The sequence below is a fragment of the Triturus cristatus genome, chromosome 2_2 (assembly GCF_964204655.1).
Source record: "Triturus cristatus chromosome 2_2, aTriCri1.1, whole genome shotgun sequence".
NCBI lineage: Eukaryota > Metazoa > Chordata > Amphibia > Caudata > Salamandridae > Triturus > Triturus cristatus.
This window is the reverse complement of record NC_140582.1, coordinates 911,803,647-911,815,453: the sequence shown is the minus strand read 5'-3', so window position 1 is coordinate 911,815,453 and position 11,807 is coordinate 911,803,647.

Genomic DNA, 11,807 nt, shown 5'->3' with positions numbered 1-11,807 from the left:
AGAAGTTGGGAGCCAAGAGCATGGGCGCCGTGCACATAGCAGCTTTCAGGGCCTAAAAAGCTTTCTGACAGGTGTCGGTCCAAATCACTTTCCTGGGCTGCTTCTTCGAAGTCAGCGCTGTCAAGGGGGCAACCATGTTGCCATACCCCTTGACAAACCTCCTGTAGTACCCGGTTAGACCTAGGAAGGCTCTCACCTCTGTCTGTGTTTTGGGCGACTCCCAATTCAGGATGGTTTCTATCTTGGGTTGAAGGGGCGCCACCTGGCCGCTCCCAACCTGGTGCCACAAGTACACCACGGATCCCTGCCCGATCTGGCACTTACTCGCCTTGATCGTGAGGCCTGCCCTCCGCAGCGCCATCAACACTTCCCAGAGGTGACGCAGGTGTTCTTCCCAAGTGGAGCTGAACACTGCGATGTCATCCAGGTAGGCAGCACTGAACGAATCCAGTCCAGCCAACACCTGGTTGACCAACCTATGGAAGGTGGCAGGGCATTCTTCATCCCAAAGGGCATGACCCAGAACTGGTAGTGCCCATCTGGGGTGCAAAATGCTGACCTCTCTTTGGCCCCATCGGTCAAGGCGATCTGCCAGTACCCAGACGTTAAATCAAACGTGCTGAGGTAGTTGGCAGCCCCTAGGCGATCTATGAGCTCATCAGCTCTGGGGATGGGGTGTGCGTCAGTCCTGCTGACCGAATTGAGTCCTCTGTAGTCCACACAGAACCGGAGTTCAGGTGTGGCTCCCGGCGCTGCAGCCTTTGGGACCAAGACCACTGGGCTGGCCCAAGGACTGCTTGAGGACTCAATCACCCCTAGTGCAAACATCTTGGAGACCTCCTCCTTGATGCATGCCCTCACCCTGTCAGTCACCCTGTAGGCCTTGTGCCTCACAGGTGTACTATCCCCAGTGTTCACATCATGGACACACCAATCAGTGACACCGGGAATCAGGGAAAACAGATCAGAGAATTGCCCCAGCAATTGGCGACAATCATTCTGTTGCTCAGGGGTCAGGGCGGAAGAGAGGATGACACCATCCACTGACCCATCTTGCTCCTGGGCTGACATGAGGTCAGGAAGAGGCTCGGTCTCCTCTTCCATTCCAGCATCTGTTGCCAAGAGCATGCCCACTTGGGACCTCTCCAAGTGGGGCTTGATGCGGTTGACATGAAGGACCCTTAAGGGGTTCCTTGGAGACCGCAAGTCCACCAAATAGGTAACAGGACTCTTGCGCTCCAACACCTCAAAGGGACCGGTCCACTTATCCTGGAGCGCACAAGGCTCCACGAGGGCCAAGACCCATACCTTCTGTCCAGGCTGAAGCTCAACCAGAGTGGCATTCTGGTTGCACCACCACTTAATCTCCTCCTGGCTGGCTTCCAGATTTGCCTCAGCAAGTTGCCTGAATCGCCTAGTCTGATTCCTGAAGGCCAGCATGTAGCTATATACATTCTGGGGAGGTTTCCTGGGAGATTGCTCCCAGCCTTCCTTGACCAGACTTAGAGGTCCTCTCACTGGGTGGCCATACAGGAGCTCAAAGGGGCTGAACCCTAGAGACTTCTGTGGCACCTCACGGTAAGCGAAGAGAAGGCATGGTAAGAGGACGTCCCAATTAGGCCTCATGGGTCCTTCTAGGCCCATTATCATGCCTTTGAGGGTTCGGTTGAATCTCTCAACCAACCCGTTTCCTTGGGGGTGGTAAGGGGTGGTGAACTTGTAGGTTACACAACACTCTTGCCAAAGGGATTTCATGTATTTGGACATGAAATTGGTACCCTGGTCAGACACCACCTCTAGAGGGAATCCCACTCTGGAGAAAATTCCCATCAGTGCACGTCCCACCACAGGGGGGACCGTCACTGTCCTCAGAGGGATGGCTTCCGGGTACCAGGTGGCATGGTCCACCAGGATGAACCTATTGCCCATGGCTGTCCTGGGGTCCAGTGGCCCTACAATGTCAATCCCCACTCGCTGGAATGGGGTACCGACCACAGGGAATGGCTGGAGTGGAGCCTTCTGCTTCCTTCCACTCTTCCCACTTGACTGGCAAGTCAGTCTGGCATGTCCTGCAGTGAGTGTCTAAACTCCTGCGCATTTGAGGCCAATAAAAGTGGGTGACAAGCCTTTCAAAGGTCTTGTCCTGCCCCAAATACCCTGCCAATGGCACATCGTGAGCCAGCCCCAGTAGGAACGCTCTGAAGTCCTGGGGTATCACCAGCGCACGGGCTGACCCAGGCTCAGCAACCTTAGGCTCTGTATACAGGAGGTCGTTCTCCCAGTAAATTAAATGTGACCCAGACTGATCACCTGCGGCCTGGTCTGCAGCCTGCTGCCGCATGCCCACGAGAGAAGGGCATTCTTTCTGCACTTTACAAAAGTCCTCCCTGGAGGGACCTCCTTCCTGCTGCCAATGGGTCAGCTCAGGTAGGTCTCCCAGTTCAGCTATCTGTTCCCCTGTAGGTTCCAGGGCATCCCCCGCAATGTCTGCTTCCTCCTGGACCGTGGGAACTTTAGGGGCCGGTTTCCCGCACCCCCTGCTCCTTCTCTCTAAGGCCGGTCCCTGGGCCTCCCACTCAGGCTCCAGGACCTCTTGAGCAACTCTACTTGCTGCCATGGACCGTGTGGTGACACACGCCCAATCCGGCATACCCAACATCTGCAGGTGAGCACTCCGCTCCACCTTAGCCCACAGGGAGCTCTCCAAATCGTTCCCTAACAGACAGTCTACAGGCATGGCTGGCCTCACACCCACCTGAAGAGTACCAGAGACCCCCCCACTCAAAGGGAACCTGAGCCACCTTGCAGTGACTCTCTGTGTTGTCGGCGGCAACAACTGGATAGAATGCTCCTGGGACAACCTGCTCTTGAGACACCAGGTGACACTTGACAGCTGTCACACTGGCTCCTGTATCTCTCAGAGCTTCCACTCTATGGCCATTTATGGTCACCCACTGCCTGTACTTCTTAGTGTTCTCAGGCAGTTGGGTTTGGGGGACCACTTCACAGTCTCCTAAAGAGACAAGGGACATCTCTGTGGGACCCCACCCACCTTGGACACCCATCTCCGCCCCTAAGGCTACACTAGTCACCTGCCGGGGAGGAGCACCAGTGGGTGCTGGTTTACCATATAAAGGACACGTTACATCAGAGGCAAAATGCCCCAGGTTACCACACTTGTAACATTTTAGGGGCCCCTTCTGAACAGGAGGACCTGTCGGGGCCCCGGTCGGTCTCGGGGGTGGGGAAGGCTGAGAACCTTTCCCTTGGTTCCCTTGGGGATTACTTTGGGGCCTTTTTGGGAACTCCCTCTGGTTACCCCTGTCCCCCCACTCTTCTGCTGGGGACCCTGCCCACCTTTGGAGAATCTCCCACATGACCCTTGTGGACCCTGGTACTGACCCAGCGGTCCGCCTCTTCAGCAAGCTTCCTAGGGTCAGTCACCTTACTATCAATCAGGTGTTGGCGTAGCTCAGGAAAACAATTACTGGACAAGTGCACCCAAGCCATTAAATCAAGAAGGCCTTGAAAATCATCAACCTTGCTACCCTTCACCCAACCATCCAGTGCTCTGCAAAAAAAAGTTACATACTCCACATATGTACTGTTAGGAATCTTAGTGCAAACCCTGAACCTTTGTCTATACAACTCAGGGGTCAACCCATACCTAGTCATCAATGCTTCCTTCATATGGGGGTAAGAATTATAAACATCTGAGGGTAAGTCTAGCAGTGTGTCCCGCCCCTCACTAAGGAACCGTCCCCACAACCCCGCTCCCCAATCTTTTGCAGGGACCCAGTGGGAAGACATGGCTACCTCACAGGCCTTGAACCACTGCCCTATGTCATCATTCTTAAAAAATTTCTTAACCACATCCTTGGGTATGTACACCCTTGATTCTACCTGCACTGACGGTGTGCTGCCACCAGCGGGAGTGGACTCTAAACTTTTAGCTTTCAGATCCAATTCCCTCAACTTCATTTCATGCTCCATTTGGATTCTTCTCTCTTCCTGAGCCAGCTTTTTGCTTTCTAGCTCCAGTTGCCCACTCAATTTAAGTTTTGCCATCTCCATTTCATGCATCCTGGTTTCTTTCCTGTCTGCCAATTCTCCTGGCGACAGGCCTCTTCCAAAACTCCGGAAGCTTTCTGCTGGTTCAACAACTACCACATCTCCAGGTGCCCTTGACTCAATCCAGGCCCTCAGCGCCTTGAGTAGATCTGCCTTGAGCTTACATCCAACAGTGGGGACTTTGAACTTTTTACAGAAACCCTTCAGCTGGGCCTTGGTGTAGCTCTCTAGTCTCTCCTCTTCCCAGTCAGCATCCTCAATTTCAGAGACGACAGATGCTGCTCTCTCCACAATGACTGAATCAGGCATGGTTTCTTCCAACAATGGCGATTTCCAGCAAAACAAAAATTCAATTCAATTTCAACAAGTATGTGGCTACGTTATGGGTCTGAACTCACTATGTGGTGTTTCACAAAAAATTGCTGTACATAAATCACAAATGCAAATTCAGAATCCTCACCGCTGACCACCAATGTTAGAATCCGGATTACCTGGGTGGCACAGGTGAGTACATGGGACAAACAGGGGGTCCTTCTTCCAGTCAGGGTAAGGGGTTACACTCCATCAATAACCCCTGCTCACCCTCTAGGTAGCTTGACGCGAGCAGACAAGGCGTTATCTTAGGCGTAATGGTTAAGCATTTGTGATCACATACAACAATCCAATGTTACCCCCACAAATGGACTCCACAATGGGTGTATCAAAAATAGACTTCGTTTATAGATTTCAGATTTATCACAAGACCCAATAACGTGTAAGACGGGTCCACAATTTTACTTGGCGAAAAGAGTTCTTAGTTCAGCGTAGTGTTTACAAGGTCTGAGCACTTCGATCCCGGCTCTGTTGGGGGAACGGGTCTCACTTGCTCTGCGGCCGCTCCAATGGGGAGCGTGCACCTCACAGTGCGATTGGGCACAGTACCTTTATCTTGTGGAAGTCGGCATGAAGGCTGCGCGGGCATCAAGTGCGATCTCTGATGCGGTGTCGTCCTGGCATTGCGTACTACGGTACTTGGAGACCTTGGGCATGCAGGCTCAGGGGACGGGCATCCGGGGGCACCTTCCAGCGGGTTGCGGCGTTCGCGCCGTGCCGGTGAGGGGTAAACTGAAGATCACGCTGCGGGGCAAAAACACTCGTACGCTCCTCACAGGGGAGACGCACGGGACCACCACACGCACCGCGGCTTTCACAAAAGCAGAGGGAAGGCGCGTACGCAAGCAATGTGGTTCATAGGGGGGTAAAGCAGTACAGTCACAGTCCTTCCGTTACGGTGCGAGTTCCGACTCGTAGGGGCCAATAGTCACATTGCTCAGGCTGGATGAGACCCTCCTTTGCGGTGCGAGCTACGGCTCATAGAGGGGCCACAATCACGTTGTTCAGGCCGGACAGCGGGTGCAAGCTTCAGGGAAAGTACGCTTCGTTCGGGAAGCGCACGCAGCAGTTCTCTTCCAGATTACAGGGAAAACGGTCCATTTTCCTGCACTCTCACACGGCGGTGAAGTCCACTGGTCCTGGGACGTCGTTCATGGGGCAAGCTCAGCACAAGCCCTTGGAGATCTTAAACAGCACAAGTTGAAGCAAAGTTAATCAGCAATCTTTCTCCTCTCCTTCAGCAGCAGGGCAACCACTGCAGGCCAATCCCCCAGGTCTGGGACAGTATTCCTCCCACAGCTTTCCCGGTTCCTTCTCCTCAGGCAGAGGTTCATCTTGTAGCAGGATCTGATTTCTTAGGAGCAGGGCTCCTACATTTATACTACATTTCTTTTGTTCTCCCAGGCCAGGGAGGCCCTTGCCTAGTTCAGTCCAGTTCTGGAGCACTTTGTTTACGCGATGCAGGCTTCTTCATTCAGGGTGCAGGGCAGAGTCCTCAGACGCTCCACAGGGGGCGGAGCCGGTATTGTGGTGGCAGAGCACAGTCCTATTCAGAGTCCAGGTGCACTCCTCCCACCCATCTACCTGTCAATCGTCCTATTCACTCCCAGGCTACCTAGCCCTGCCCATCTGGGTTTCCCCAGGCCTGTCACTCACGCAAGCCAGACAGCAGATACACATCACGCAGCGGCGGGCTGAAATGGTTAGGCAAGAAAAGGCCAGCTTTCTAAAAGCGGCATTTGCAAACACAGAATATTAAAATAAACCTTACTAAAAGATGTACCTTATTATTCTGAGTTCAGGCATACTAAACTCGATTTTCTACCATGTTCCCTGGGCCTATTAGGATCATAGGATGCAACAATCTTAACAGCCCATTCTGGCCTATGAGAACAGGGTAGCCTTACAATAGTGAAAACGAAAATGGCTGTAATTCACTATTAGGACATGCCACACACATCAGGGCTTGTCCTACCTTAGGCTTACAATGCACCCTGCCCTTGGGCCTACCATAGGGGTGACTAATATGAAGTTAAGGGAAGGTTTTAGGGACTGGCAAGTGTGTGCACTTGCCCAGTCAGCATGTCAGTACCAGACTGCACGCAGGTTCTGCAATGACAGACCTTGGATACATTGTACCAGGCTGCTTCTGTGGGTGGCACAACCAGCGCTGCGAGCCCACCAGCGGCATTTGCATTTACACGCCCTGGCACCCCTGGTGCACTTTACTAGGGTCTGATAGTAAACCCAGTAAGCCAATCATGGAATCCAACCAACATATACATTTTAAATAGGGAGCACTTGCACTGTGGTACTGGTTGGCAGTGGCACAGTGCTCTGAGCGGCCAACACCATAAAAACACATGAGGCACAGCGACAAAAAGTGGAAGGGAGACTCACGCCAAGGTGCCAGGTATAACAACATCCCACTGCACGACCCCCTACACTGCCTGAACACCACTGCACTGCCCTAAACCCTGAAACACCAGCCCCAGCATGACCCCCTAAACTGCCCGAACACCACTGCACTGCCCTAAACCCTGAAACCCCAGCCCCAGCATGATCCCCTACACTGCCCAAACACCACAGCACTGCCCTAAACCCTGAAACAAAAGCCCCTGCATGACCCCCTACACTGCCCAAACATCACTGCACTGCCCTAAACCCTGAAACACCAGCCCCAGTATGATCCCCTACACTGACCGAACACCACTGCCCTAAACCCTGAAACACCACCCGCAGCAAAAACCCCAACACTGCCCGAAAGCCATTGCACTGCCATAAACCCTGTAAACAACACCCCCAGCAAGACCCCCTACACTGCCCGAACACTAATGAACTGCCCTAAACCCTGAAAAACCACCCCAGCAAGACCCCGTACACTGCCCGAAAACCACAGCCCTAAACCCTGAAATACCACCCCAACAAGAACCCCAACACACCCCCGAAAACCACTGCACTGCCCTAAACCCTAAAAGACCACCCCCTGCACGACCCTTACACTGTCCGAATACCACTGCTCTGCCCTAAACCCTAAAACACCACCCACTGCACGACCCTCTTCACTGCCCGAACACCACTGCTCGGCCCTAAATCCTAAAACACCACCCCCAGCATGAACCCTACACTGCTCGAACACCAATACTCTGCCATAATCCCTCAAACACCACCCCCAGCACGACCCCCTACATTGCCCAAACACCACTGCACTGCCCTAAACCCTGAAACACCACCCCCGCATGACTCCCTACACTGTCCGAAACCCTGAAACACCACCCCAGCACGACCCCCTAAACTGCCCGAACACCACTGCTCTGCCCTAAACCCTGAAACACCAGCCCCAGCATCACCCCCTACACTGCCCGAACACCGCTGTTCTGCCCTAAACCCTCAAACACTAGGCACAGCACGACCCCCTACACTGCCTGAACCCCACTTCACTGCCCAAAACCATGAAACACCACCCACTGCATGACCCCTTCCACTGCCCGAACACCACTGCTCTGCCATAAACCCTGAAACACCACCACCAGCACGACCCCCTACTCTGCCCGAACACCACTGCACTGCCCTACACCCTGAAACACCACCCCCAGCATGACCCCCTACACTGCCTGAACACCACTGCACTGCCCTAAATCATGAAACACCGCCCCAGCACGACCCCCTACAGTGCCAGAACACCACTGCTCTGCCCTAAACCCTGATAGACCGCCCCAGCACGACCCCGTACACTGCCCGAAAACACTGCACTGCCCTAAACCCTGAACCACCACCCCCAGCATGACCCCCTACACTGCCTGAACACCACTGCGTTGCCCTAAACCCTGAAACACCAGCCCCAGCATGTCTATGTCTCTGTATTGGTTTTTGTAAGGCGCGTATATCACCGGAAGGTCTCATAGCGCCGGCAGATGTTCAGATGGTTAGGTAGGAGACATGCAGAATTAAAATAGCCATGTTTTCAGAAGTTTGCGGAATCTCTGATGGCTAGGTTCAAGTCTTATGTGTAGAGGAAGAGTATTCCAGCTTTCTGGGGCAATTTTGGAGAAGGATCTATCTCCATTTCTGACGGTTCGTACTTTGGGGACCGCTAAAAGGTGAAGGCTGGAAGATCTAAGTGTTCTAGCAGGGCGGTAGTTCGTCAGTTTGTTTGCTAGGTAGACTGGACCATTGCCATTCAGAGATTTATGGACTAGGCAGCACATTTTAAACTTAATGCGTTTTTTAATGGGGAGCCAGTGAAGCGCCTTCAGACAGGGGGCAGAGGAGGTACGGGCGGGTAGATCAAGGGCCATTCTGGCTACTGTGTTTTGAAGAACCTGTAGTTTGTTCAGGAGATTCTCATTAATAGAGGCAAAAAGAGCATTGCCGTTGTCCAGGCGACTAATAATTAGTCCCTGGATTAAAGGCAAGCGAGAGGAGAGAGGAATCCACTTGAAAATGTTCTTTAGGTTGCGCAGGAGTCCGAAGCTGGTATGAGAGATATTATTAATATGGTCTGCCAAGGTTAGCTTATTGTCTAGCATTATCCCCAAGTTGCGGGCTGCTGGCTTGGGAGGAGGACAGGCACCCAGCGGTGCTGGCCACCATTCGTCGGACCAATGCTTATGAGCATTACCGAAAAGCACAATCTCCGTCTTAGCCGCATTGAGTAGAAGATAGTTCTCTGTCATCCAGTCCTTTACTGCTAGCATGCATTTGTGGAATCTCGATTTGATGTCGGTGGCGTTAGGTCCCAGGGTGATAAGGATTTGAGTGTCGTCAGCATAGGACACGGTCTCAAATCTGTAGGCTTTAATTAATCTAGCAATGGGAGAGACATAAAGATTAAAAAGCGTGGGGCTCAAGATAGAGCCCTGGGGTACACCTTTATCTACTTCCTGATTAGCAGATGAAAATTTGCCAATCTGAACCTTTGAGCTACGTCCAGTCAGATAGCTTTTGATCCATGCCAAGACTGAGCCCTCGACACCAACCACTGTCAGCCGTTCTATCATACTGCTGTGTGAGATGGTGTCGAAGGCTGCAGATAGATCGAGTAATATTAAAATGGCAGATTGTTTAGCATCCAAAGCTAACCTGATGTTATCGACCGTTTCAAGTAGGGCTGTTTCGGTGCTGTGGAATGCCCTGAATCCAGACTGGGATGGGTCTAGAATTTTATTAGACTCAAGGTGTTTAATGAGTTGGGTATTAATTAGGGATTCCATGATCTTGCCAAACAGCGGGAGCAGAGAAATGGGCCTGTAATTCATAGGAAGGGATGGATCGGCAGAGGGCTTCTTCAGGATGGGTCTGACGATGGCTTCTTTCCAGTGTGAGGGGACCGTTGAGTGAGAAAGTGAGAGATTAAAAATTTTAGTTAGGTGAGGTACCAAGATAGGCGCAATTTTACATAGGATAAGAGAAGAAGCTGGATCAATAGGGGAGCCAGACTTAATTCTGTTCATGGTATTAGTGACTTCTTAATCCGTGAATGGGTGAAATTGGCTAAGGATAGTGATGGGGACAGGCAGGGTTATATTGATAGATGGATCAGGAGATGGAGTAGGAGCATTGGAGTTGATAAATGATTTGTAAATATCATTTATTTTATTGTAAAAAAAAGATGAAAGGGTGTCAGCCCATTCCCGGGACACATTTGTGATAGGTTGGCAGGTTAAGGGGTTGGAGAACTCTTTAACTATTTTATAGAGTTCTTTGTGCGAGTTTGCAGCCTGGTCTATCCTATTCCCCAAGTAGGCTTTTTTGGCTAGGGCTATGTCGCTCATATATTGGTGGTGAAGTTTTTTATAGTGAGATCTGTCACTAGGGTCTTTGGTGTGGCGCCACTTGCGTTCGTGGGCTCTTACAGCCAGTTTCATGGTCTTCAGTTCCGCAGTAAACCACGGGGATAATTTATTAGGACATCTCTTAAGTTTATTGGGGGCGATTATATCGAGAGTAGTAGTGATAGCTTGATCTAAGTTGATGGCTGCCAGGTTAGGATCATTGAGCAATTCAGTAGGAGGGGGGAAAAATGGGAGGAAAATGCTTCAGAGTTGATCTTATTCCAAGGTCTACTCATGATGGGATCTTTATTAAGTTGGGGCGTAGGTGAGGTGAGTTGAATCTGGAAATAGATTTTAAAATGATCTGACCAAAGGACGGGTACAGAACAGTCAATCGTTATTTTGTTGGAGTTGGTGAAAAGGAGATCTAGGGTGTGACCGGCAAAATGGGTAGGGCCGGTCACTAACTGGTCTAGGCCTAACGCATTCATACTGGTGATGAGCTCCACGGTGTGAGGGTCTTGTGCAAGTTCAGTATGATGGTTAAAGTCGCCCAATAGGAAGAAGTTAGTCGAGGATAGAGCATGTGAGGCGATGGTTTCGGTAAGTTTATTTACGAAATTAGTTTTAGTTATTGGAGGTCTGTAAAGGAGGGCTCCTTTCCAGGCTTCTTTGTTCCCCAGTGTTACCGTAAAAGTACAGATTTCACCCCATTCAGCGGCAAGTGAGTTGACTAGGTGAAGCTTGATGTTGGCTCTGTATACGATGGCGATTCCGCCGCCTCTTTTATCTGGCCTATCCAGTCTTGTAATTTTATAATCCTGGGGAAGGGCAGTCGCAATATCTGGTAGTGAGGACTCTGATAGCCAGGTTTCTGTGATAAAGAGAAGGTCGGGCTTATCAGAGTCTAAGAATGACCAGATTTCGAGAGCGTGTTTGGGAAGGGATCGAACATTGCAGTATAAACAGGAAAAGTACTTCGGTGTGATGGGTAGGGATTTACTGGTAGTGAGTGCGTTTACAGGGTGTCTTCCCCGAGCCGATAGTCCGATCGGTACTTTGTTACTGGAGGAAGAGGAGGCATAACCTGCGATGCTTGTGGCTGGGCTGCTGGTGTTCATGGCCAGTAGCTCCCGACGGGAGTATTTAATAAGAGCCATGGAAAAGGGTAGATGCAAACGGGCAGGGGTCCTGGCGTCTGGCGGCGGTCAGGCGCGGACGGGCGCAGACGGGCTTGCCTTTGGCACGCCTTCTGCGCGCCGCTGGCGCGCCCACTGCGCGCGTCCGCTCTGCGCACTCGAATTTAAGTGGGGAGTGGGCGGGACCGCACAAGCATGGAGCGCTACCTTCCTCTCTCACCGGAAGTGAGGATTTGTAAACTCCGTGTCTGCCCCGCCGCTCAAACGACACAAGCCGCGGCGGACTAGGGGGACACCAGTGAAGTAAGTAGGGCAGAAAACAGTAAGCGGTGAACTTTAAAAACACAGTAAACAATTTTAAAATCAACACGCTATGATCAGTTCTGCTAGACACCTACGTGGATTCGTGGTGGGAACAATCTGTTGCGCGCGTCCCCTCTGCGCACTCGAA